Raw genomic sequence first — 26,802 nt, 5'->3', positions numbered from 1 at the left:
AGTGAATAATGAAATGACACGCCACAGCCGGACTGCGCTGGTCAGCTACCAGGAGCAGGGGGAGAGCAGACCACAGACCAAGTGAGTAGGTGATATCTTAATAAGGCCACAGCCCCTGTCAGATCTACCTATCTGAGGTATTTATCTGGCCCCTCTCACCACCCTGTCTGAGCACCTCACATGCCTTCGTTTAGCCTCACAACCTCGCACGGCAGGGCAGTGCTAAAATCCCCACTGTGCAGACGGGGAACCAAAGCTCAGAAAGATTAAGTGACTTGGCCAAGGTCAGATAAGAAGTCTGTGGGAAAGCAGGGACTTGAACCTGTCTCCTGAGAGCCAAGTGAGGGGCCTAACCACAGGACTAACCTTCTCCCTATGGGCAAGGGAGTGGGGAGAATGTGTAGGGAGCAGGAAAGGGGGACTGTACCTAAGGGTCTTTTCTCACTCGTGTAACACCAGCACAGCTGGGTGGGTTGTGAGCCACGGGGATCAAACCTGGGGCCTCTGGATCAGAACCGAATGAGCCTCTACCGCCTGAGCTCAAGGATGTGGCTCTCGTAGCTCCGGCTGTAGCAGGCTCATCGATCTCCGGCTGGCCTAGCCACGGCTAGATGGGGACAGAGCTCACGCCAGGTGGACGTGGCTTACGCTAGGAAAAGGAAAAAGATTCGACTCTATTGACCAGCCAGAACATGACTATTATTTGTATTACCGTAGAGCCTTTTGCTAGGCGCTGCAGGATGGTCCCTGCCCCGAGGAGCTCACAGTCCAAGTAAACCACCCAATAACTCCTCCCGCAGGAGGGCCTGCCAGTGACGCGTGGATTCTGGCACACCGGGTACGGGAGGGACCAGAAATGACCATCAGGAGCCCTCCAGCCCCAGCGGAGAGACCTTTCCACAGACATCACCAAAATCACACCAGATAAGGCCCCTCCTGTTTTTGTGTGGGGTGGAGACTAACGACGTCTGGGGTAAATGTGGAGGAACGTGGCCAGTCCCGGTCAAGGAAGCCTCTTCCTCCAATAACCAGCTTGAGGGTGATTTCAGAACGGGGCCCAGTTGGAGTTGCAGGAACCCCCACGGGAAAGGTGGGAGTTTTCAATTGTCCAGACTGGGCTCATTCCTCACATGCAGCAGCACCTTGAGAGCTCAGGGTCCCATTGCGCTAGGCACTGTACAAACAAACTGCGAGAGACAGGCGCTGCCCTGTAGAGTGCACAGTCTGAAGAAGCAAAGGTTGGAAGGAGTATGAGATCCCTTTGGTGGGAGAAACGAAGGGATTAACGGATTTGCCCAAAGACACAGACGCCATCTGTTGCAGAGGCAGGAATTGAGCCCACCTCCCAGCCTAGCTCTTTAAGCTAGGACTAGCTGGCTCATGAAAGCTACCGCTATGAACCCAACTAGAATCCAACTGTGTAGTCACAGCACAATGGCTTCTCAGGAGCTGATTGGAAGCAGCCTTCAATTACCTGAAGGGGGTTGCAAAGAGGCTGGAGCTCGGCTGTTTTCTGTGGCGGAAGATGGCAGAACAAGGAGCAATGGTCTCAAGTTGCAGGGGGGAAGGTTGAGGTCGGATATTAGGAAACACTATTTCATGAGGAGGGTGGTGAAGCACTGGAATGGGTTACCTAGGGAGGTGGTGGAACCTCCATCCTTAGAGGTTTTTAAGGCCCGGCTTGACAAAGCCCTGGCTGGGATGATTTAGTTGGGTTGGTCCTGCTTTGAGCAGGGGGTTGGACGAGATGACCTCCTGAGGTCTCTTCCAACCCTGATCTTCCATGGTTCTATGAAACCCTCTTGTTGTTTGCAGCGCTCCTGAAATGAACCACCAGGCCCTGAAGCTGAAGGAGGAAGGTGAGAATAAACTACCTTGCGGTGGGCTGTAGCAGGGGCAACGTGAGCGCATCCCTGGCCGGTGGCACTCGCTGTCCCAGTGCTGTTAGCTGCGAGCGATGCAGGGGAGCCAGAGGAAGGGGTCCATGGGTGGGGCCGGCCTTCCCCTCTGGGAGGGAACCGCTGTTGTAACAGAGACCATGCAGGGGGAAGGGAAGGGTGCAGTCCGTGGGTGACGGTGAACAAAGGGACGGGGCAGGGGGAGCAGAGGGTGAAGCAAGGGGAAGGCACATTCCAGTGCAGAGCAGTGGCTGCAGAGCCCAGAGACAGCGATTTCGGGAGCCCCCAAACGGGCCAGATTATTCCCTCTGTGAGAGGCGGGGACCTAGATCTGGTATGTGGCAGTGTTGGGGGAACTCCAGAGCCGTTGGGGGTGGCCATGGGGCTCTGGGTTGGCTGTGAGGAGGGGACTCAGATCTGGTGTGGATGGGTGTTGGGGGAGCTCTGGATCCATTGGCGGGATCTGGGGGGCTCTGGGTTGGATGTGAGTCCATGATGTACTGCACCCAGCGCCCGTATTAGCTCTGATAAGTAACAATCCCGCACGGGACGTGGATCACACCCTGTACACAGCACACGCCTGGGCACTGGTGAGTTTACCTGTTCACATTCCTATCAACACAGCCTGCTGCTCTTTCCAAGCTGCTGTATGACTCCCTCTGACAGCCCCTCGGAGACCCTGCGTCACAGCCAGCTGGGGAGCGGGCAGGCCTCCCCTTGGCCACCCATCAGCATCATTCCCCCGTTGGCCGGCGGGAGTCGCTGTTGGTCCCTGGTAACTGCTCCCTGCCCCAGGATGGCTGTGCCAGGGCTGCTGTGCCAGGAGCAGCCTGTCTGATTCAGTGACGTTTCCTCTCCCTCCCCTTCAGAGTGCGGGCTCTGCCACCGGGCTGACTCTGACCCCGACACCTACGGGCAGAAATGTCAGCGGGGTAAGCTGTGTGTGCACGAGAACTGCCTGGTGAGTAACTCTCTCTTTCCCCGGGGGCTGATGGTTCTCCTGAGAGGTTGGGCCGATCCGCCTGCATCTCAGTGACCCACTCAATGAGACTCCCACCACCCCCTTTGCAGGGTCCCTGGGTGGAGTCCTGGCCCCACTCAAGTCCATGAGCCAAGATTTCACCTGCTATTATTATAGTGCACCTCCTTGGGCCACCGCTCAACGCTCCTGCTTGGGTGCATTCAGCCCTTTCCTAGATCCCGCAGCACAGAGAGATGCTTGCTCCTCTCTGCAGGACCCTTGTGATCGTCTCCAGGCTGCCCTCCTGTGTGCCAGAGAACGTCCTGGAGTTAATCCCTTTTTGAACTAGAGCAGATCTTGTAGAAACATGTCCAATCTTGGTTTTAAAATTTCCGGGGAAGGAGAGTCCATCCCAGAGCCTGGGAAGTCGCTCCAATGGCTAATCACCCTCACTTAAAATTTTGCATCTTTTTTTTCCAGTCTGAAGTTTTCTAGTTTCAACTACCAGCCATTGTGTGGGCTCAGGCCTTTCTCTGCTAGACTAAAGAGCCCAGTATCTTTAGTCCCCTGTCGGTATCATTCAGCCAAGCACTGTTCACCTTTCCGCACAAATTCATCCAGCCCATTGGTTGCTTTTCTCTGCATCACCCCCAGTTTGCCTCTCTCTGCCTGATGCTGGGCTGCCCAGACCTGGCTGTTGCATTCCAGCTGTGATCTCACTGTGGCTGTCGGGAAAGGAACGACCATCTCTTTGTGCCGTGAGCCCAGACCTTTGTGTAATTCTGGCTGGCTTCTCCTGCTGAGCTCATGCACCTCACTGTCACTCCTAGACCTTCATTGTCCTCATTAGCGGCATTGCTCAGACGTGTCTATCCCATGAGTTTCTAGGTGCGGCTGGTACTGTCCTTGGAAACATGCATTACAGACCCATAATGGCGAGGCACCGAATCAAAGGATTTGTCGAATGCAAGCTAGGACAGCAACCCCTTCTCTTCACTGCCTCGCGAATTACACTGAAAGCCACGAAACCTCCTGATTTGTTCCTCACCGGCACCCAAAGCCGCTTATTGCTCGTGGTTGCATCTGTCCTCTTGACATTTACCAACTTCCTCACATTTGCCCTCTTGGACAACGGGGGATTTAAATGAGGTTTACCACAGAGAAACGGTCAGGGTTGCTCTGGCTCCCCTTTCCCCTTGTACATGGCAGGTGGCAGGGCTGCTACTACATGTCAGGCTCCTGCACCAGATATAGCCTGAGGCCAGAGCTTCCTTCTCAGAGAGACACGGAAGGGCAGAGATTCTCAGAAGGAGGGACAGCACCCCTCGAAATGAAGGACGTCGCATTTTCAGTTGAACACACCTTTTTATTCAAATATATAGAATGAGATCCAGAGAGCGTGGACCTTATTATAACGAAGTTAAAGAGCAGCAGATTGTTCGGTGTCCTAGCTCACCTGGGAGAAGCCCCCTCGCCATGGCTCCTTTTCCTCCCTGTTCTCCCATCCAGCACAGCTTGTTGGTGCTGAGCTTCTGACGTGTACAGAAGTTGCTGGAGTGACGCCCTTAGACCCCTTGCAAATCCCAGGCTTACTAGCCAATAAGCAGCTCAGCTCATTTAGAATCGTTAATTCGAGCTGGTGGGGATTTATTCTGACCAAAACCAAAATTCATCAGAAAATGCTGATTTGTTGAAATGGAAACTTTTTGGGGCGACTTTTTGGGGTGAAAATTTGGTCACAGAGGTTTCTGAGGTCCGGGATGGAATTTCTGGTGGGGAGAGAGGTTACAGTGTGCCCACGCTCCTGTGTTCCAGTACCACGCCAGCGGGCTGATCCAGAGGGGGAAGGACGAGGAGGGATTTTACGGGTTCCTGTATCCGGACATCAGGCAGGAATTAAAGCGGGCAGTTCGGAAGGTGAGGCCGAGCCGTGCTGTATTATTATTATCTGATATGTTGATTACAGTAGTGCCCAGAGACCATCCAAGAGCAGCGCCCTGTTGTCTGGGTGCTGTACAGACCCAGGGGAGTAGCCAGTCCCCAGGAGTGTACCGACGAACTAGACAAAGGCCAGGCCCAGGGTGTGGGGAAGGGGGATCACACACAAGCCGAGAGAACAATGTGATGGTGGCAAATGTGGTGGGGGCTGGAGTTAGTTGGGAGGGGATTATCTACACAGGGAAGGGAGAGAGGTGGGGGGTCCGAGCAGGGGAAGACGAGGAGGTTGTGAGTAGGGTTGCCAGGTGTCTGGTTTTCGACCAGAAGACCCAGTTGAAAAGGGACTCTGGTGGCTCCAGTCAGCACTGCTGACCGCGCCATTCAAAGTCCGGTTAGTGGGGCTGGTAGGCTCCCTACCTGGCTCCACATGGCTCCTGGAGGCAGATGGCATGTCCCTGCGGCCCCTAGGTGCAGGGGCAGCCAGGGGGGCTCCATGTGCTGCCCCTTCCCCGAGTGCTGGGTCCACATCTCCTATTGGCCGGGAACCGCGGCCAGTGGGAGCTGTGGGGGCAGTGCCTATGGATGGGGGCCTGGCCACGCCTCCGCCTAGGAGCCAAGGGACATGTCGCTGCTTCTGGGAGCTGCCTGAGGTGAGCGCCTTCCAGAGACCTCACCCCCTCCCGCGCCCCAACCCCCTGCCTCAGCCCGGTGAAAATGAGCGAGTGAGTGAGGGTGGGGGAGAGCGAACGCCAGAGGCAGGGGAGATGGAGCGAGCAGGGGCGGGGCCTCGGAGAAGGGGCAGGGCAGGGGGCGGGGCAAGCGTGTTCGGCTTTGTGTGATTAGAAAGTTGGCAAGCCTAGTTGTGAGGGGCAGGTGTGCAGAGAGCCTGAGGTAGGACATGGGCCACTGGCTCCCACCCTTCCTGCCAGCACAGGAGCTAGTGCGATGTGAGCCAAGCGAACGTTGTCCTGCAACACGTTTGTTGGTTGAAAAATGCTGAGTTGACAAAACCACAGTGTTTGGTGGGAACGTCTCCATGTCACCCAGATGTTGGATGGGCAATTATCCAAACGTTTCCTTTAGAGTCTCCTGGTTTGACTTTTGTTAATGGCTAATCTGGGCTGGGGAGGTCCCTTCTAGTCCTATATTTCTGAGAGCCTACAATATAATCTACGAGTGGCAAGGAACTCTTTAAGGGAGATTTTGTTTTGCGAACAATTCTGAGATTTCTACCCCCCCTCCCAATCTGGGACAAAATGCCATTTTGAAATCTCTGCATTCCCGGTGGGAGGGTAAGTGGCTTCCCATCAGCTCTGTGTGACATTCCCACCCCGAGACTCTTTGTGATCTCCACGGAAGCCCTAGCACGGCTGGGACAGTGATCCACCGGGTGCGGATGTAGGACATGAAGCTGGTCGGAGGATTCCCTTCGCTTCCAAAGGGCTGTGGTGGGGACCTTGGGAGCTGCTGCCTGTTCTGCTCATCGTCCTGTTGTTTCCAGACCTGCTGTGTGTGCGGCTGCAAAGGGGCATCCATCGCCTGCCAGGGCAGCAAGTGCACCAAGAACTTCCACTTCCCCTGTGGCTCCGAGAGAGGCTGCATCTATCAGTTCTTCGGGGAGTTTAAGTAAGCGTGGCTGCAAAGTCTCTGATGGGAAGCCTACTTAGCACCTCTTGGAGCAAAGGGCTCTGTCAGCGTTTGCAGGGTACACAATACACCTGTCAAAAACACCCGTGGGGTAGCGGGTGTCTTGTGAAAATGCTGGTGACAGAGCCCCATAGCTGGCATTACAGGGGCAAACCAAGGGATGGCCCCAGTGCTGAGAGACTCTGATATCAGGAGCAGCCTTCAAAGGCCCGGCACGGATTCTGAGTTTAGGGGTTAGAAAATCTTTGGTTCTTTTTTTTCTCTTTTCCAAAAGAATACAATTGCAGCCCAACTCCCTGGGTGTGTGGGTTCCTGGCACCTGTCCCTGCCCCAGAGGCACAGGGGAGATAAGAGCTCTCAGAGGGGAGTGCATGCTGCAACCCCTCCCAGTTGCCAGGTGTCCGGTTTTCAAGCAGAACGCCCGGACGTAAAGGGACCCTGGCAGTTCTGGTCAGCACTGCTGACTGGGTCACGAAAAGTCCGGTTGGCGGCGCAGGCAGGCTCCCTACCCAGCTCTGCGTGACTCCCGGAAAGCTGCTGGCATCTCCCTCCGGCTCCTAGGCAGAGGGATGGTCACTGGGGCTCTGCATGCTGCCCCTGCCCCCAGCGCCAGATCAGCTACTCCCATTGGCCAGGAACCGTGGCCAACGGGAGCTGAGGGGGCGGTGCCTGCAGGCACGGGCAGCGCGGAGAGCCACATGGTCGCGCCTCCGCTTGGGAGCCGGAGGGAGATGCCGGCAGCTTCCCGGGAGCCACCTGAGGTAAACGCTGCCTGGAACCTGCACCCTGCACCCCCTCCTGCACCTCAACCCTCTGCCCCAGCCCGGATGCCTCTCCTGCACCCTGAACCCCTCATTTCTGGCCCCATCCCAGAGCCTCCCCCCTCCAGCCGGAGGCTGTACCCCCTCCCACACCCCGACCCCCTGCCTCATCATGGAGCCCTCTCCTGCACCCCAACCCCCTCATCTCCCGCCCCACCCTGGAGCCCCTACCTGTACCCACAGCCGGAGTCCTCACCGGCACTCCCTGCCGCACCCCAACCTCCTGCCCCGCCCTGGTGAAAATGAGCGAGTGAGCGAGGGTGGGGGAGAGCGAGCGATGGAGGGAGGGGGGTGGAGTGAGCGGGGGGCCTCAGAAAAGGGGCGGGGCAGGGGGCGGGGCTGGGGTGTTCGGTTTTCTGCCAATAGAAAGTTGGGCACCCTACTCCCAGAGGAGTGGAGCTTCCACGCGGCCCGTGGCCTCTGCAGCCCCAGGCACGAGCCAGTGACTGTCGTGCCTATCGGCTCTGCCCTCTTGCTGTCCCTCCCCCAGATCCTTCTGCTGGACCCACCGGCCGGTGCAGCGAGTGAGACGGTGGCAGCAGCAGGCGGAAACCGTCTGCGTCGTCTGCTTGGAGTCCATGCCGGGGAAACCCTCCTACAGCGCCCTGGTGTGTCCGGCGTGCAAGCACGCCTGGTTCCACCGAGGCTGCATCCAGGTGCGAATCCCCTTTCCGCGCTGGTTCCTGGGGGTGGGCCAGAACCCCCCGGCCACGAAAGCCTTCGAGCCAACCCACGCGCAGGCTGCAGCTGTTAGATGCTCCCGCACTGATATGAATGTTTGAGGACAGTCCCTGGGGGCGGCCGGAGGTATCTGCCTGGCTGCTGCAGGGACAGACACAGCAGGGAAGGGCTCAGCGAGTATTTATGGAGCGGGTCTAGGATCACAAGCCCCATTCAGGGTCCCTGGGCCCCCACAAAGTCCAGCAGTAGGGGAGTCTAGAACCCCTATCTGGAGAAACACTTTGGCAAGGGTGGGGTGAAAGCCACCTAGGACCCAGAGTGACCCCTTCCTTCCGGCAGCAGCCTACTGTCACCCCCATATCCACCCTGAGCGGCAGCTCCTCTCCCCTGCGCTGGGTGGTGCCCACGCTGTGTGAATCAGGCCCCACTGCTCTGCGGGCTATGGGGTATACCGCTGGTATAGGAAGGGCCGAGCCAGGTCGCCTACTTGGAAGGTAACTTCCCGGGCCATTTTCTACCCTTCTCGCAGCCCATTTCCTGCCCTCGCGCACGACTCCTGGGGCTGGGCACCTGCACCCCCACCTCCTCCTCCGGGGGGGCTTTCTCATTCCTGGTCTCACTTCCTCCGCGAGCAGCACTTGCCGCCATGGGCTCGTTGCATGTTGCGTTTGCTCTTTGCTAGTCAATGGCTCATTCACAGTCCTGCCTCCCCAAGCTGGCATTACCTCTCTTCCCCTGCAGGAATGTGATCTCTGCTCCCCTGCTTGTGTCTATCCCGCAGGGACATGCTCTCCGTGCTGCCTTGTACCATTTCCGATGCCCCAGGTGCCGGGACATGGGGACATTCCAAAGAGAGATGTTTCGAATGGGCATCAAAATCCCTGACAGGTCGGTTCCCTTTCTATCTTCACAAAGAGCAACTCATAGAATTGTAGAAGTTTAGGGTTGGAAGAACTCAGGAGGTCATCTAGTCCAACCCCGTGCTCAAAGCAGGACCAATCCCAACTAAATCATCCCAGCCAGAGCTTTTTCAGGACGGGCCTGAAAAACCTCTAAGGAAGGAGATTCCACCACCTCCCTAGGGAACCCATTCCAGTGCTTCACCACCTTCCGAGTGAGTGTTTCCTAATATCCAACCTAAACCTCCCCTACTGCAACTTGAGACCATTTCTCCTTGTTCTGTCATCTGCCACCACTGAGAACAGCCGAGCTCCATCCTCTTTGGAACCCCCCTTCGGGTAGTTGGAGGCTGCTATCAAATCCCCCCTCACTCTTCTCTTCTGCGGACTAAATAACCCCAGTTCCCTCAGCCTCTCCTCAAAAGTCATGTGCCCTATATGCCGTTAGCCTTCTTGGAAACAAGGGCACACTGCTGACTCATATCCAGCTTCTCGTCCACTGTAACTCCTAGGTCCTTTTCTGCAGAACGGCTGCTAAGCCATTCGGTCCCCAGCCTGTAGCGCGGTGCATGGGATTCTTCCGTCCTAAGTGCAGGACTCTGCACTTGTCCTTGTTGAATCTCATCAGATTTCTTTTGGCCCAATCCTCCAATTTGTCTCGGTCACTCTGGACCCTATCTCTACCCTCCAGCATATCTACCTCTTCCCCCAGCTTAGTGCTCTCCGTGCGCTAGCTAAGCCACAAGATATGGGCTTGATGCGGGACTCACCGCCTGATCTGCTCTGGCCTGAGGTGCAGGCGGTCAGGCTAGATGATCAAAGCAGTCCTCAATTGCTTAGTAAATGTGCCATGAGTAGTGAAAAAGCAGCCTGGAGCTTGTTGTGAGGGCTCCAGGCCCCAGTCCAGCGCCGGGCTCCTATGAGTAGCACAGAACAGGCTTTTTAAAGGCTGCACCAGCTTCAGCTTTGTAAATTGCAGCGCACTGGGACAGGACAAGAGCTCCTAGGCTGCAGAGATGGGGACACAACAGCCTCCTGCCTCATCTGAGAGCGACGCGGGGAAAGAGTGCAGCTGCTCCAGGGCTTGGAAAGGGGCTAAGGCTGCCACGGGTGGGGCCCTGCCTGACACTTCCAAAACTTGCCTTGTAGCCCTGCCTTTACCATTAGCCTATCCCAGACAAGTCACTGTACAATGGGGCTAACGGCACTGACCTCCGTTGGAAAGCATGCTGAGGTCTATGGCTAGGAGCACTTTCGAAGAGCTGACGGGCTGCGTTATATTTCTGCGTCTATTTTGGTAGCACATCTGATGACCTTGGAAACTCCAGGATGGTTGTCAGAGTCATTTTGTCTGGCTGAATCCACAGCATGAGGTTTGCCATGGCAAGAGGGGGATTCACACTGGCCAAAGGGAACGTGCCCCACAAGAGCCTGGATTCGCTGATCTTAGTGTTGTTATTATTATGCTGATGGTTTATTCGGTGTAAATAGGGGCCCCATGACACTCCCACTGGTGGTGTAAGAGCATGAGCCACAAGATCAGGGCAGGCTGCAACCCCCCAGGACACCAACCCCGAAGTGGCTGAGAGTTCTCAGCTTAGATTTCAAGGATATCCTTAGAGTCCTTTTGTTGAAGGTTTCTCAACCCAGCTGTGGGGTGTTGTAAGATCTCCCCAGAGCCCATCTGGTATCGACGGGTCTCCTCTTTCAGGAGACATGTAACAATTTCTGTAGAAGAACATCTCCACACTAATTAGTGTCCCTCTGGCTGTCTGGCGATTCAGACACTCACAGACGCTCACACAACACCCGCTCAAATGTTACATCGCAATGTGGAACGCAGCTCTCACAGGTCAGATCCCAGCAGGCAACAACACACAAGCATCGATAGACTCCGAACACCAACCACTTTCTTATCATTCTAACTAGATAAGTTCCTGGTGCGTAGGTCCATTAATGGCTATTAGCTAGGATGGGCAGGGAGGTGTCCCTAGCCTCTGTTTGCCAGAAGGTAGGAATGGGTGACAGGGGATGGGTCGCTTGATGATGATCTGTTCTGTTCATTCCCTCTGGGGCACCTGGCTTTGGCCACCGTCGGCAGACAGGACACTGGGCTAGATGGACCTTTGGTCTGACCCAGGGTGGCCGTTCTTATGTTCTTATACCTATTTTATGAATATTAACCCACAAGTGAGCCAGATAGATTCCAATTCTGTGTCCGTCAGCTCCCGGCTGGGACACGGGGACCTGGCATGAGCTGGCACCTGGTCTGCCAGCGTCACAGCCCCAGTCCTGGACTGGGACTCCATTGCGCTTGGTGCTGTACAAACACAGATCAAAGAAACGGTCCTTGCCCCAGGGAGCTTACAGCCTGGTTCCCAGCATTTGAAGTGTTAGCACCGGGTGGATTCCGGTTCGAGGAACGCTAATTCCCCTCATTGCTCCCTCAGGGACGCCGCCTGGGAGGAAGACGGCGCGTTCAGTGACCAGTATCACAGACACAGCCGCTGTGATGCCGGCTGCTGCCTGTACGTGGGCGGCAGAGAGCAATCCGCAGAGGACGGGTAGGCAGTTAACTTCCCGGGGCTTGGCCCCAGGTGCATTCTCCCTGCTGCGCTGGGGCAGGGGGTGGGGTTGGGTTCAGTCTAGGTCCTGCCCCTTGCTGGCCACTGGCAGCTCAGCTGTTGCCCAGCAGGTGCCACATGGCAATGGCTGGCTATTGGGGGATGGGGCGTGCCGGCCCGTTGGCGTGAATGCAGGCGGGTGCCTTTGTTCTGGTCTCCACGATCTCATTGCAGAGAGGAGCCGGGGCTGCAGGGCTGTAGCCCAGCTCCGCAGATGTATTTAGGCTCCTAACATCCGCTGAAACCCAAGGGAGTTAGGAGCCTAGGGGGCCTCCGGGGATCTAGGCCTCCACCCCACCTTCCCTCTGGCCGTCCCCGGCTCTCCAGCTGGGAGGCGCCGACACTGACCTTTTTGCCTTCCCAGCCCATGGCAGCTGCTGCTGTGCACCTCGTGTGGCTCCCAGGGGACCCACCGCCGCTGCTCCTCGCTGGGGGCCTCCGCGGGCACGTGGGAGTGCGAGGACTGCGCGGGGCCAGCAGGGGCGGGTAAGGAGCCTCTGGGACGAAGGCGCCCGGCACTGGTAGGGAGTTTGTCTGGAGGGGAACTCAGGGCTGAGGATGTGGCCGTTTCCCTCGGCGGGCGTCGGTGAGGAGAAGGCTCCAGGCTGGTAGGACCTGGCCCAACGCCCGTTGCAGTCGATGGGAGGCTGTCACTGGCCTTTGGATCGGGGCCCAGAGCATGGAGGCCAGCAAGATTCCCGGCTGGACACTCGATCCTAAGGGCTAAATCCCGGGCCGGCCCTGGGGGCTGGGCAGAGCTTCTCACCTGTGTGACTGGCCCCGGCTCCCCGACAGGGGGTGGCAACGGGGGCAATTGCCCAAGGGCCCGGACGATTGAAAAGGGTCTGGGGGGCCGCAGCCAGGAGCCCTGGGCATGGGCGGCGGGTGAACCCCAGGCTCGGGGAGGCTAGCCCTCGGCCCCGACCACCCCTCTGCCTGAGGTCCCGCTGGAGCCCCCCTCCTGGCCTACACACCCCCAGGCCGCCCGAGTGCTGCCAGCCCCGGAACGCCGGGAGGGAGGGCGGTGAGCGGGCAGCGTCCCCCCTGCCCCGGAGTACAGGCCGGCCCCCATTAGCCCCCCAGCCTGGGACCCCGGCCACGGGGGGAAGAGCCCACCACAGCACAGCCTGGGAAGCAGGAACGGGCCTGGGTGTGGAGGGTGGCATGGCCAGGCCATGCTGTTTGGGGAGACACATCCTCCCCTTGCCTCTGATACCCACCGACCATGGCCCCCCTATCAAACCGCGCGGGCAGGCCGCAGGGCTCCTGGGCGCGCGCGGGGTGGGACCGGCGGCAGGGAAGGCAGCCGGGCGGGCATGTGGAAGCCCTGGCCGAGCTGGAAGAGCGCGCCCAGCAGCCCAGCCGGCAGCACCGCCGGGGGGGAACGCAGGACTGACGTCAGGTGGGCATCGCTGAGGAGAACGGCACGGGGTGCCCCCAGGATTGGAGACGCGGGCCCCTTGGGGGTGGGGCGTGGAGATGGCACATGTCAGTGCTCAGCGCATGGCTGGTCACTCACGTGCCTGGCCTCCCGCCTGAGGGGTCCAGTTGGAAACGCGTGTCCACCTGCCAGGGGGAGTGGGCAGCGCCGGGCCAGATCACCCCCCCAGCACCACGCCCACGAGAGACAACTCCTGACCTGCTCTGTCGGGGCGCGGTTAGCACCCTCCAAGGGACAGTCCCAGCAGCTCCTGGGTTCCTGTGGGACACTGGGGTCATCTGCATTGGGGCCCTGCACCCGGGCACTGGCTCTGGGGCACCAGCACCCCCACTTCCACAGAAGCCTGTCTTCAGCACCCCTTTAAAGGGGTTTGTGGGAAGCTAGCGCTGCATGGGAGAGGGACAAACCCCATGCACAGAGGTGCTTGCCCCTGTGGAGAAGTGGGGGGCATGACTGACCCAATATTGGCCAGGGAGCGTTCCCCAGGTCCCCAGGCCACGGCTCTGCTCCCCTGGAGAGACTGACTAGCAGAGCAGCAGACTTTGAAAGCCCCATCCCTGCGTCTCGGCAGCATTGCCGCGACCAGCCAGCCGTCGGGCATGTGCCATGCTCCGGCACGGCTCAGCTCCTCCAGCTCAGGGTCACTAGCTGCCCTCTCCTGCCCTGGGGCCGGGCACTGCTGGCTTTCCTGGGGCTCTGCAAGGGGCTGCCTGGCGGTGATGGTCACCCGTCTGCCTCTGATTCCAGCATCCCGCCAGCTCCCCGCCCCAGGGAGCCCAGCAACCAGCCAGGCTGCGTGTGAAGCCAGGGGCAGCTCCGGTGCGTCTGCCGGAGGCAGGAGGCCAGGACCCACCGCACTCACCTCGAGATCCAGACTCTCCCGTCCCCGCAAGTGAAGACCCTTCACTGCCCCAGTCCCTGGCTCTGCTACCTACAGGTCAGTGAGCCTGTCATCCCACTGTTTATCCCCCCACATGTTCTCCTCTCCCACCGCTGCCGTCCGGGCCCTCCCTGGCCCCCACAGGCTCACCTGCTTTGACAGAAGGTGCATCTACGGCTGCCAAGGCCTGGATGTCCCTGGAGAGACACGCGCCCTGCCTTCCCTGCTGGCCAGAGCTCACCGTCTCAGGCGGGATCTCAGTTCTCCGCCCACGGCTCCAGCTCTCCTCTCGCTCTCTCTCCTCCCTGGGGTTACCCACCACTCCCGGCTGTGGTGTCCTGCCTTTTATCCCCCTGCTCTGCCTCACTCGGGGAGGTGAAGGAGATGGGACCCGACGCTGTACGATACACACCCTTACAGAACACTATCAGCTCGCTGGGGATGGTCAATGTTGCCCCGGTGTCTGAGAGGGAGAGCAAGTCACAGTGCGGCACTTCCCCGCGCTTCAGAGGTCCCCTCGGCCTGCCGTGGCACCTCTTAGTGCAGGGAGCAGAGCCTTTTTTAATCCCTGGGCACGATTGGCTCAGACAGCCCAGCCAAGACTTTCAAAAGTGCCCAGGGATTCGGGTCCCTCGATTTCTGGGCCCCCCCTCGACACAGTTTAAAGAGGCCTGATTTTCAGAGGGTGCGGGCTCAGCACTGAAAAGAAGGCCTCTTGCATGTGTCTGAAAATGGGCCCTCAAAATCGCTAGTCACTGTAGGAAATTTTGACCTCCTCCTCCTCAGCTGTGGGCGCAGCCTGTCTCATCTAACCCTCAGTGCCGCCGTTTGCTCATGATCCCATCATCCTCCAGGCCTCCATACATGATTTCTGCCACTATCTTACTGGAAATCAAACCTCGATTTTCCAGGAGGGGCTTTAAGGATCTCTCATTACTGTATTTGAAGACTGGCAGCTCATTTGCTTTTATCTTGGGCCTTGTCTACACAGGAAAATTAATCTGGATCCCGTAAAGGTGTGAATTAAAACTGGATTAGTTAAACTGGATTAACCCCCTATGTTCACACTCTAATTTGGAATAAAATTGGCTTTAATTCAGTTTAGTTCAATTCACACCCTGATCCAGAATACGTATACTGGTATGAGAATGCGGGTAACTCTCCCCCGCAGACAAGTTCCAGGACTTTAGTTCCCCTATGGCTTTTCAAAGCCACATGCCAGCGGGTTCATAAAGTCATTAGCTAATCTTGAAACATGCCGGGATGCCCCGGCCAGGCATGCTGATTCATATGTAATCACAGCTTCCACATGGTTCCTCTCCTTGGCCTTTTGCCAGCCGTTGGTTGACTCGACACAGTCCCAGTGGCGGTTTTCAAGGGTTCGGGACGTCCCTTTGGAGGCGGAAGAGTGGCCCAGTGGCTTAGCCGCATTCGCCTCACCTGGATTGCTGTTGTGTGTTACAGAAATGTCCCCGCGAGCTCTCACAGCGTGAGCGACGCCAGCAGGAGTGAGAACAGTGTCGCCCGCTCAGGTGATCCCCCTCAGCGTGCCGCAGATCGCCCCGGGAGCACCAGTGGAATTGTCTCCTAGAAAGGGGACTGATTTATGGCTGCTAATCAGGGGCTGGATTGGGGTCCGCCCCCGCAGGGGGTTGGGAGAGGAGGAGGCTGCCAGGAACAATGGCTTAGGGCAGCAGATTGTTCCCCCTAGCGGCACACGGAGGAAGTGGCCAGCCCCCAGCTCGCGTGGGGAAGGGACAGGCTCCCGGCTGTACCCACTGCTCTGCAGAGGGGCAGGGTGGGCAGCTGCCTGGTGCAGGGAGCCTGCTGCGTGCCAGGCGGTATGGGAGGGCTTTGGCTCCGGAGTCACCGTCACCCCAGCCCTGCACAGCCCCAAGGCAGCGCAGGGCCCCGGTGCAGGACCCAGCCTCTCGCAACGGGTAAAAATGAATCTCAGGCCAAGTGCAACTTGCTTTGGGCAACAGGCTCAAGGCAATGGCACGATGGCGCTAGCGCCCTCTAGTGACTGCCTGGGTCAATACAGCGCGTCCGCGGGCACTGCTGCCTCCAGGTGCAATGAGCTCTGACGCTGGCGGAACAAATGCTTTCCGGGCCGGCTGCCTTTGTGGTCCTCGCGCAGCCGCCGTTAGCTGCGAGGGCCCGAGCTGTCCGGGGCTTAGCACCAGCACTGGGCCAGCCCCGTGGGTCACAGCGGCCTGGGGAGCTTGAGTGTAGACGGGCTGCGTCACGGAGTCCCCGGGCGATGCTCGGGAACTGCTCCCCATGAAGCCAGGCAGGACTCTGGGGCAGTCGCCTTTCTGTGAGCAGCCTGTCTTCAGGGCACACAGCTCACCCGGCTTCCACCTTCCTGGGTCTGACCTCGGAGCATTCAGCCTCCTCTGCCCCTCCCTGCGCTTCCCACAGCGAGTCCGCCCAGGTGGGCTCCTGGGGAAGCCAGAGGGTCCTGCCCCCCAACTCCGCAGTCAGACGGGACTCTCAGCCAGCCAGTAACACAGAGGTTTATTAGACGACAGGAACATGGTCTAACACAGAGCTTGCAGGTGCAGAGAACAGGACCCCTCAGCTGGGTCCATTTTGGGGGGCAGTGAGCCAGACAACCACGTCTGCCCTTCACTCCATGTCCCAGCCAGCCCCAAACTGAAACTCCCTCCAGCCCCTCCTCCCCTGGGCTTTGTCCCTTCCTGCCCCCCCCCCCCCAGGAGGTCACCTGATTCCTTTGTTCTCCCACCCTTTAGCTCTCACCTTGCAGGGGGGAAGGGCCCAGGCCATCAGTTGCCAGGAAACAGGGTGTCGGCCATTCTCTGTGTCCAGACTCCTGCACACACATGCCCTCTAGGGCTCTGCAATGATCATACACCCTTACCCCACCCCCTAGATACTTAAGAACTGCCTAGGGGAAACTGAGGCACCCCCACACTATTCAGAGGAAACATTAAGAACAGTCCCACTTCGTCACATCTCTCCCCCCTTCGAGATCGAACTGAGCAGGGTCACTTTAGCCAGTGACCTGGGGAAGTTCGAAGCCACCAACATTCCCATGGATGCCCCAGCATCTCTCCCGTTCCTTGGTGGGAGTTACACCAGGCCATTCCAGTTTCACGCCCTCCCTTAGGTCGGGGATGGTCGATAGCACTCGCAGGTCGCATGTGGGAAGGTTTATGCGGCCCATGCCCTTTGGCCACCCCAAAACCCCAGGTGTTCAAACTGGGATTGGGTCTTCTCGCAACGAGCTGGCCAAACACAGACACTTGGTTATAGGACTGTTTAAGTTTCTTAACAGCTTTCACTTCATCTGAGACCTTCTCAAAGCTATCCACACTGGATCTTTCAACAGGAAAGTCAGTGGATCCGTTCACAGGAGAAAATTCTGGCTGTTAGGACCTGAAACTTTCTTGATTAAATCACTTTCACACCCGTTGCAGTTGCAGTAAACTGCTTGCAAAGACTCCATGAGGATTCCTTTCCCTAAGGCTTTTCTATACAACAATTCACCCCTCACAGAAATTCTGCTCTTACCCTCTTCACCTAGGGCTTTCTCTAGAGGAACACTTTCCTGAGCAACAACAGACTCTTTCTGGGTCTCCCTTACATCCAGAATCACCTCTGGCCCATCCGGCAGATTCCTACACATTCCCCTTTCAGGCAAACTTACAGACTTCCTAGATAAAAGGTCAGAAGCATTCTCCTTCCCTTTGCCACACACAAGTTCAGGAATCTTTTCCTTCTTGCTACAGGTTTCCACACCCTCAATAGGTAACACAATCACATCACCTTCATGCTCTCCTTGTGCCCTGGCTAGGATCTCACCCTGATTAGACAGAGTTGCTCACCCTTTCCCAGCCACACACTAGCAACAGGCAAAATACAAGCACCAGAATTGTCTGGTCTCTGGGATTTTACATAGACACTAACTGGATGTGACCTAGTTACAGGGCCATTCTCCCGAGCAGACACAAACTTAGGACCCTTCCCTTCCTGGGCTTTAGCTGAATCCAGAACCAACTCTGAGACAACTGCACGACCCTCAACCATCACAGGCTGAAAGGCCCCTTCTGTCTGCTCCACAGACAAAGAAGAGCCGGACACACTTTCTCCTTTCCCAGACACACAGCTTGGGATCTCTCTCCCCTTGTCCCAGCACACAGGGCTGGTCACAGACAACTGCTTGGAGATCAGGGTAGCTCCCTCCACAGGCAAGTCAATACCCCTGACAGACACAGGCACGTTTCCTTCACTGTCCCAATTCTCCACCCAGCTAACAGGTAAGGTCCAGGGACACTCATCTTCCACTCTCCTCGCCTTCCCACCCTGCTGACTAGACAAAGCCATCAGCTCACAAGGCTGCCTAGGCTCATCCAAACTTTCCTTACCAAGCACCTTGCCACTCCCAACAGATCCCCTGCCCCGCCTGTGTCTCCCCCCACTCAGCTGGGGTCTCAGCTCCCACTGTGCTCAGCGCTGCCCTTGCTGTCCCAGTGGGGGTAGGCAGCGAACTTGGTGCTTTCCTCACTGCATCAGAGCCAGCGTGAGCCCCCTGAGCCCCCCTCTCCGGTGTGCAAGAGGGCGCAGCTTCTCCCTGCTGCCAGCCAGGTCATCTGCATTTTCAGTGACCATTTCCCTCTCCACTGAATGGTTCCCTGGATTCAAATTCAAACCCTCAGCAGTTACAGGAGCATGGCCTGGATCCTGTCCCAAAGAGACACAGTCACCCCATAACAGGGTCTCACAGCTGGTGTCCTGGAGAAGTCCAACGACCAGCCAGCCTGACCCCTAGTGGGTCTGCACAGGGATCTGGGCCATAGGCAGGGCGAGGGGCTTCGTCCCTGGGACCCTCACCCAGCTCCTCAGCCTCTGAGGCTGCACCACCCAGGGCCTGACAACAGTTCTCTCTGTCCCAGGATCTCGCCACCACAGGAATGTCTCCCCATTGACCATCACCTTCCGCTCCCACTGGGGGTCCGAGGGGCCTGGCCCCAGGAAACTCCACACAGACATATAGGTTGGGGTCAGGAGTGGGAGCTTGTCCACCTCCCCACCCATCGGGCTGACGGAGTCTATGGCCTTGGGACCCAGCAAGGGAGCTAGACACCGGGGCTTTTCCGCAGAGTCCCCCTGGTTCAAATCGCCAGCCTGCTCAAAGGCAGTGAGGTGGCGTCCACATCCCCCCCTCCTTAACCAGGGGCAGCAATTTAGTCTCGAGGTTCCCTGCGGAACTGGCCCCCCGGGATCTATCCCCACTCACCCCTGGGGGGTCCCCTAGGCCTCTCCGCTCCCACACCGCCAGTTCATGCTGCTGCTGCTTCTGCAGCTCTTTCTCGGGCTCCTGCTGTCTCTCACAGTCCTCTCGCTCTCTCGGACTCAGCTCCAATCCCGTCCGTCCGTCTCCGATCCCCCGATGGGGAACCCGATCGTGAAGACCCCCATCTGGTCGGGGACAGGAGTCTTGGCGATGCCTGGCTCCCACTCCAGCTGCTCCCAGATCCTGCTATAGCCCCATTTGGGGTCAGGAATCTGTTCCTTAGAGCGGTCATCCTCCTCCAGCTGCACGATTAACTGTGCCTTGGTGAACTTTCCAATGCTCAACCCTCTCTTTTTGCACAGGGTTACAATGTCCTTCTTAAGGAGATGGTGATAGGCCATCACACTGCTGTTCCCAAGTTGTTGTGGACTCACAGGCCTGTGTGCTCTCAGCTCCCCACGGTTTCCAGGGAGAACCCCTAGTGTGCCAGCCCTTCTCGAGGTCACCGCCTCTTTGCCAGGGTCGAGCTGCAGACTCCTCCACCCCTGGGACCACTCGCTGCAATCCCCAGGGGGACCCTGTTACTGCAAAAGTCCTTCACTCTGGGTCACACACTCCCAGGGGTTAACCGCCCCCTGAAACCGTCTCTCTCTGAATCTTCAGCATGCCTGGTCCCCGTCAATCCCCCTTCGTGTTACTGCTCCCCAGTCACTTACTGCAGGACGCACCGTCCTCGGGGTGCAGTAGATCCCACGACAGGCTGCCACCAGTTATCACGGAGTCCCTGGGCGATGCTCTGGAACTGCTCCCCATGAAGCCAGGCAGGACTCTGGGGAAGTCTCCTTTCTGTGAGCAGCCTGTCTTCAGGACACACAGCTCACACAACTTCCCCCTTCCTGGGTCTGACCTCGGAGCATTCAGCATCCTCTGCCCCTCCGTGCGCTTCCCACAGCGAGTCCGCCCAGGCGGGCTCCTGGGGAAGCCAGAGGGTCCTGCCCCCCAACTTCACAGTCAGACGTGACTCTCAGCCACCCAGTAAAACAGAAGGTTTATTAGATGACAGGAACATGGTCTAACACAGAGCTTGTAGATGCAGAGAACAGGACCCCTCAGCTGGGTCCATTTTGGGGGGCAGTGAGCCAGACAACCACGTCTGCCCTTCACTCCATGTCCCAGCCAGCCCCAAACTGAAACTCCCTCCAGCCCCTCCTCCTCTAGGCTTTCCCCTTTCCCGGGCCAGGAGGTCACCTGATTCCTTTGTTCTCCAACCCTTTAGCTCTCACTCTCCCCCCAACCCGCCCAATCTTGTCTGCAAATGGAATCCCCTGTGAAAGGAAGTAATGCTCGGTGAGAATGCTCCCTGTGGGATTCACTGCAATCCCTCTTTTTTCTTTCACAGCAAGTGGGCACCAGTGCTGGGAAGAGCTGTGGACCCCCGAGGTTTCCCTGTCGCTGCTCATCTCCATAACATCCCAGCCCTGTTGGAGCAAGGTGCTGTCCCCCAGAACCCAGAGAGTGGATACAAATCGCTATTTGGCCGGAAGACCAGTTCCCCAGGGATTTCATGGCTGTGGAGTGTCATAGGTCTGTGCGGTCCCTAGCAGCAGAGAAACCCCCATGGAAAATTAGATCCGAGTATAGTTTTGCTCTGAGACGTGTCTGTCAATGCTGCACAGCTCAGTGTCCTGTGTGGATCCGCACCACAGCTGCCGAGTTGTCTAAAACAGCTTTGTTCTGCTTTTTACTCTGGTTAGCTCTGCAGAGCCCACGTGCCTTAGGAGAGGAGCTGGGGTCTTGTGTATCATTCACCAAATTCGCACTTGAGAGAACCCACTGGTGACAGTGGGGTGTCCAATGGGGGTTACTAGGCCATTACCCAATGACAACGGGGTACGTACAGGTGGTGTTAGATTGCAGGCACGCAGGAATGGGTATGTTACCTTCAGGAACGTTAAAGTTAAACAGGAAAGCTCCCATTAAGAAGCCCAGGACATTCAGAGCAAAGATTAATCTGTAGAGCTGGTCAGCAAATGGGAACAATGTAGACAAACTTTTTGTTTGTTTTCTTTGAAGTTTTCAGGGGCTTTTGTTGAAAACCTGGAACCCCCAAAATGTTATCAGCTGCTGAAAACCCCAAAATTTGGTTTTTGGCAACCCCCCCCAAAAAGTTTAGGTGCAAATGGATTTTTTTGTACAAAAAGGCCATTTTCTCTCAACAGAAAAATCTTGCAATGGAAAATTTTGGACCAGCTGTTCGTAAACTGAAATGGTGGAAGTTGATAGTTTGTGTAGCCAAACTATGTTCCTGTCATGGTTCAGGGACGAGCTGCATCTCTCGCAGGGCTTGTCCACAGGGCACGTTAGTGTACAGCAAGCCAGGGTGTGAAGCTTTATTACGCTAACTTGCTGCACATTAACTTACCATGTAGACAAAACTTCAGTCTCTCCGGGGGCTCCCTTTCCAGCGATAAGCTGCTGCATGCACTTCTGTCGAAGTGGAATCTCGCCTTTCACCCCACTTTTACACTGGGTCTCCTGGCCACAGCGCCGCTGTTTCCCTCAGCAGGTCCAGCAGGGTTTGGCCCCTACTGTAGATTCCCCTTGGGAAGCTGCAAGCAGTTGATAAACACAGTGACACCCAACAGCTGCTTCACAGCAAAGTATTATTTATTTAGCCCTAGGAACATAGCAAACAGAAAGCAAAGGGGCTCAAATAACAAAAGGTCTTACCCTCCCCCTCCCAACACACACACTGTCTTATCGAAGTTTAGAATTTCCCTCCAGAATTAGATTGGCCCGACTTAGACCAGGGACGTGCTCTTCTGGGGACCCTCTAACAGTCTCTTTCTCTGCAGACCCTGCTTCTCTGTGAACTTCAGGGAGTGTCTCTTTAAAACCAGCCAGGCCCTTTGTTCTGCATCCACCTACTGCCCGACTTCTTCTTGCCACAAGCCAACAGTGTGTTGTGTCCAATTTGGACAGAGACCAAACTTCACAGGTCTTGACCCCTGTACGGTTTGTTATGCATTGGGGTTTGGGGCTGTCTATAGCCGCTGACTTCAGTTCCGGCAGAACAGAGCCACCTAGGACTGAGTTAACAATTTGCATCCATGTGGCAGACTGCATGATTGTAATCAGATAGCCAATTCATGAAAAAAATCCACATATCTCCTCTGTTCTTCATAGTCCCTTAGACCCAACCTCCCTTCTTCCCTTCAGCGCATGGGCAGGTGTGGTTTGCATATAGGCAGACTCTAGCTCTGTCTGTTGGAGGCCCCAGCACAACTGGCCCCAGGCCTGGCTGGCCTCTAGGCACCAATGCAGTGTAAATGTTACATGATAATAATAGCCTGGCTTATGGCATTATAGGGCTTGTTCCTGCAAGGTTCCTGAGTGCCGTTAAGGGCCCTCAGCACTTCCCAGGATTGGGCCCCTAGTGAAGAATGGAGAATAGTTGCCTTCAGTGTGACTGCTTTGCTACAGACCACCAGGAAGAATTCAAAGAGAGCTCAAAGTTTGCCTTTTACTGTTTTCCTGTTTGAATGAGATGCTTGTGGTAAAAGATGTAAAGCTCCCTTTCAGCTGCTGAGGTCTGACCTGAACGAAGGACCCAGCGATGCTACAAGAACGGGGAGTGTTAAGCTGGGGATGTGGTCAGCTAGGCCAGTGTCTGCCCCGCAATCTGGACGCCACCTGCCTCCATCTGCACATTGCAAACCGTATGGAGGCAGACTTCCTTCCCCTGTGCGAGTGTCACACTGTGAACAGAGAGAGAGCGGTGAGCCAGGTTCCCTGAAGAAATGCAAAGTCACACACAGACTCTGGTCAAGGCAGGCAGCCATGCAGCCAGGGCAGTTACTGTGAGTGTGCTGGGAAAGAAAGCACTTGTCCTGGAAACGCCCTCCTCTTTGGCGTGAAATCGGTTCTCTTGGACGCAGGAGGCTGACAGAGCAGCCTGGGCCCAGGCACGGTGCTGTGAGGCTGCTGCTGTGAGCACTTGCCTCCCCTACCTTTGACAACACACCTCAATCGGACCTGCAACATCTTGTGCTATTGCAATCTGAGCCCCCCCATGCAGACCGGTCAATACACCATGACGGTGGCCAGCTGCGCTCCCAGCTACTCCAGCACAGCCCCCACCTGCTCTGCCAATGCACTGCTGTCCTAGGCTGGAGTATCCCCTGCCAGACCAACTCTGCTCCCGCCAAAGCACCTGCCTGCTGCCTGCAGGGCCAAGTCCCTGCTAGCCCGAGGCTGTGGAAGTACAGTAACGTCCCACTGCTCCAGATATCACCATTCGCCAACAGCGCCACCTGGCGCCAGCTGCCCCTTAGTAACAGTCTAGCCAAACCTCCTTAATTCGGGGCAGTGACTATTGTTGTTTGGTTACTTGCTAATTTGAAAACAACCCCCGCTCCCCACCCCCCCCAGCAAGTTTCACACATGATAAAGACAGGCGAGAGCACCATATCCCGCCATGCACTCTGCTCCTCTCGGCTGATATATGGATGTTCCACAGTGTTTGTAGCATGAGCTTAGCCCTGCCAGTCCTCACTCCAGCCTCTGCTGGTAAAACTCTGCTACCAAGAGGGAGGGTTGGTGGAGACCAAAAACCGGGTCTGAGAATCATCAGTTTGTGGATAAAGGGCAAGGGATTGTTCTGGTCAACCCTGTACGTCTGCCACACTCTGATACTTACCTGCTGGCCGGATGGGGGCAAGTGGGACCCTGAGTCTGTCACTTCGGAAGCATTTTTGGTGAAGTTATTTCTGGAACACAGTCGTCTTTATGGCAGTACTTGGGGCTCACAACTGGGAGGAAGAGAAAGGGAATTAATATGAATACCTAGCTGTGATATAGCGCTTTTCATCCATAGTGCGCCAGGTGCTTTACGGTGGAGGCCAGTATCCCCTCTCTACAAACAGGGAAACTAAGGCACACAGCAGTGAAGTGACGTGTCCAAAGGCACGCTGCCGGCTAGTTATGGGATTAGAACCCAGCTGTCCTGCAGCTTAGTCCAGGGCCCTATCCACACTGCCCCTGACAGGGCTTAGTGCCTTTGGTAACAGTGGATAGCTGCATGGAATTTAACATATGAAAAGGGGGTTATATGGTGACTTGGGTTCTGTGTTCGTTAGTAGCGAAACTAAACGGGATGCTCTGATGGTCACTCACGCCGCTTCCCTCCCCGGGTTAGTTGCTGTTTGGCATGGAAGGGGTTCTGCCTTTGTCTGGCACTTGTAAAATTCCCAGAGTGACTGTGTGATCTCAGTTGAGTCATTTTGCCTCTTTGTGTCTCAGTTTCCCGGTCTGGATGCTACCACTCCTGCCAAGGGGCGTGAAGCTTCATTAATGAGTGTTGGTGGAAGCCTTTTGCCCCCTCAGCTGACGGGCGGGCGGCGTCTTGGCTGTGGCGTCTGGCGCACTTCGGCGTTCGCAGCTGGGACCTGAGTGCCAGACAAGGGTGTCAAAGCTGCTTACCAGATTTTTACGTCCCTCTCGCTCAGTGGAGCACGGAGGCCAGACAGCCCTGAGCGAGCTGGGCCCGGCGCTGAGGAGGACACCGGCCCCGTGCCTGGACTAAGACACGGGCTGGGGTTTAGGTCAGTGGGTCTCATCTGGGTCAGCTGAACCTGCTCCGAAGGAAGATGCAGGTAAGAGCTTGAGCTCCATTGTGGCTGGTCCAGTTGTAGCATGGCCAGGAGCCAAGGCCGGACCTGGGACAGCTGAGTCCAGCCCGTGGGGTGGGGTGGGGTGGGAACGGATGGGGGGGAGGAGCTGGGTTTGGGGCTGGGGAGGGGCGTTGTGGTGGGGGGGAAGGGCAGAAGCATTTTGGGGTGAGAGCAGGACGGGGGCTGGACTCTGTGGGACAGTGAAGTGGGAGAGGTGGGTTTCGGGACTGGGGAGGAGGCTTGATGGGCTGGGGGGAGGGGGAGGTAGTGAGGCCGGATGGGGTCCTAGAGGAGGGAGGGATTTGGCCATGGAGGGAGGCCGAGGAGTTTGATTTTGTGGTGGGGAGGAGGAGGGAGGGAGCGTTATGGGCTGAGGTGAATTTTGTGGGGTGGGGGGAGGACAGGCTGGGTGCATCCAGTCCCCACCCACACTCCATTTCTTCCCATCCATGCCCCTGCCCACCACCCACACCTCCTTCCTCCCCTCTCCCTCCCCTCCATCCCCAGCCCCCTGCACGCCCACACCCCCCTTCCTCCCATCCAGGCCCCTGCCCCCGCTCACACCCCCTTTCTCCCATCCCCCTCCCCTCCAACCGCAACCCCTTTCCCCCCATCCAGGCCCCTGTCCCCTTCCCCCTGCTCACACCCCCCTTCCTCCCATCCAGCCCCCTGCTCCCGCCCACACCCCTTTCCTCCCATCCAGCCTTTGCCCCCCACCCACACCACCTTCGTCCCATCCTGCCCCTGCCCACACCCTCCTTCATCCTATGCAGGCCCCTGCCCACACCCCCTTCCTCCCATCCAGCCCCCTGCTCCCACCCACACCCTCCTTCTTCCCATTCAGCCTTTGCCCCCCACCCACACCCCCATTCCTCCCATCCAGCCCCCTGCCCCCACCTACACCCTCCTTCCTCCTATCCAGCCCCCTGCCCCCATCCCCATCCGCTGCCTCCCATCCAGCCCCAACCCCCACCTACACACTCCTTCCTTCCATCCAGGCCTCTGCCCCCGCCCACACCCCCCTTCCTCTTATCCAGCACCCTGCCCCCGGCAACACCCCCTTCCTCCCATCTAGCCACCTCCCCTCAGTCCCCACCCCTTTCCTCCCATCCAGCCCTTGCCCCCCACCCACACCCTCTTTCCTCCCACCCAGTCCCCTGCCCTAACCTACACTCTCCTTCCTCCCATCCAGGCTCCTGCCCACCGCCCACCCCCTCCTTCCTCCCACCCAGTCCCCTGCCCCCCACCCCGTTCCTCCCATTCAGCCCCCTTCCCCCACCTACACCCTCCTCCCTCCCATCCAGGTCCCATCCACCTGCTCCCCTCCCACACCCTCTTCTTCCCAACCAGCCCTGGCCCCTGCCCACACACCCCTTCTCCTTCCCAGTCCCCTGCCCCCCCACCCTTTTCCTCCCATCTCACCTTCCTTCCATCCCCTCCCTCCCATCCACCCCTTACCACACCCCCCTTCCTCCCATCTAGCCCCCCATCCCCACTTCCTTCCTCCTATCTAGCCTCCTCCCCTCAGTTCCCACCCCTTCCTCCCATCCAGGCCCCTGCCCCCCGCCCACACTCCCTTTCTCCCATCCACCCTCCTGCCCCCGCACACCCTCTTCCTCCCATTCATCCCCCTGGCCCCTGCCCACACGCCCTTCCTCCCACCCAGCCCCCTGCCCCTGCCCACACCCCCCTTCCTCCCATCTAGCACTCTGCCCCTACCAACGCCCCCTTCCTCCTATCCAGCCCTTGCCCCCCGCACACCTCCTTTCTCCCATTCAGCCCCCTGCCCCCACCCCGTTCCTCCCACCCAGTCCCCTGCCCACACCTACTTCCTCCCATCCAGCCCTTGCCCCTGCCCCCCCACCCCTTCCTCCCACCTTGTCCCCTGCCCCCCCACCCCTTTCCTCCCATCTAGGCCCCTTACCACACCCCTCTTCCTCCCATCCAGCCTCTTCCCCTGGGTGCCACCCCCTTCCTCCCATCCAGCCCCCTGCTCCCCGACACCCTCTTCCTCCTATCCAATTCTTGCTCCCCACCCACACCTGCTTCCTCCCATTGAGCCCCCTGGTCCCCACCCACA

The 26,802-nt window shown here is 57.6% G+C and overlaps 1 long non-coding RNA gene across 1 annotated transcript; it reads right to left on the bottom strand.

Moving 5' to 3' along the window:
* Window positions 1-21,709: 21,709 nt before the first annotated feature.
* LOC140899682 (uncharacterized) lies at window positions 21,710-25,161 on the bottom strand. Its single transcript, XR_012155421.1, has 3 exons — window positions 24,226-25,161; window positions 23,750-23,861; window positions 21,710-22,808 (listed from the first exon to the last, which is right to left on the bottom strand). It is a non-coding gene; the product is annotated as an uncharacterized lncRNA (long non-coding RNA).
* Between the last annotated feature and the right edge of the window lie 1,641 nt (window positions 25,162-26,802).

This window comes from Lepidochelys kempii, chromosome 17, assembly GCF_965140265.1.
Source record: "Lepidochelys kempii isolate rLepKem1 chromosome 17, rLepKem1.hap2, whole genome shotgun sequence".
Classification (NCBI taxonomy): domain Eukaryota; kingdom Metazoa; phylum Chordata; order Testudines; family Cheloniidae; genus Lepidochelys; species Lepidochelys kempii.
The sequence above is the reverse complement of the archived record's forward strand: the minus strand, read 5'-3'. Positions and strand labels throughout refer to the sequence as shown.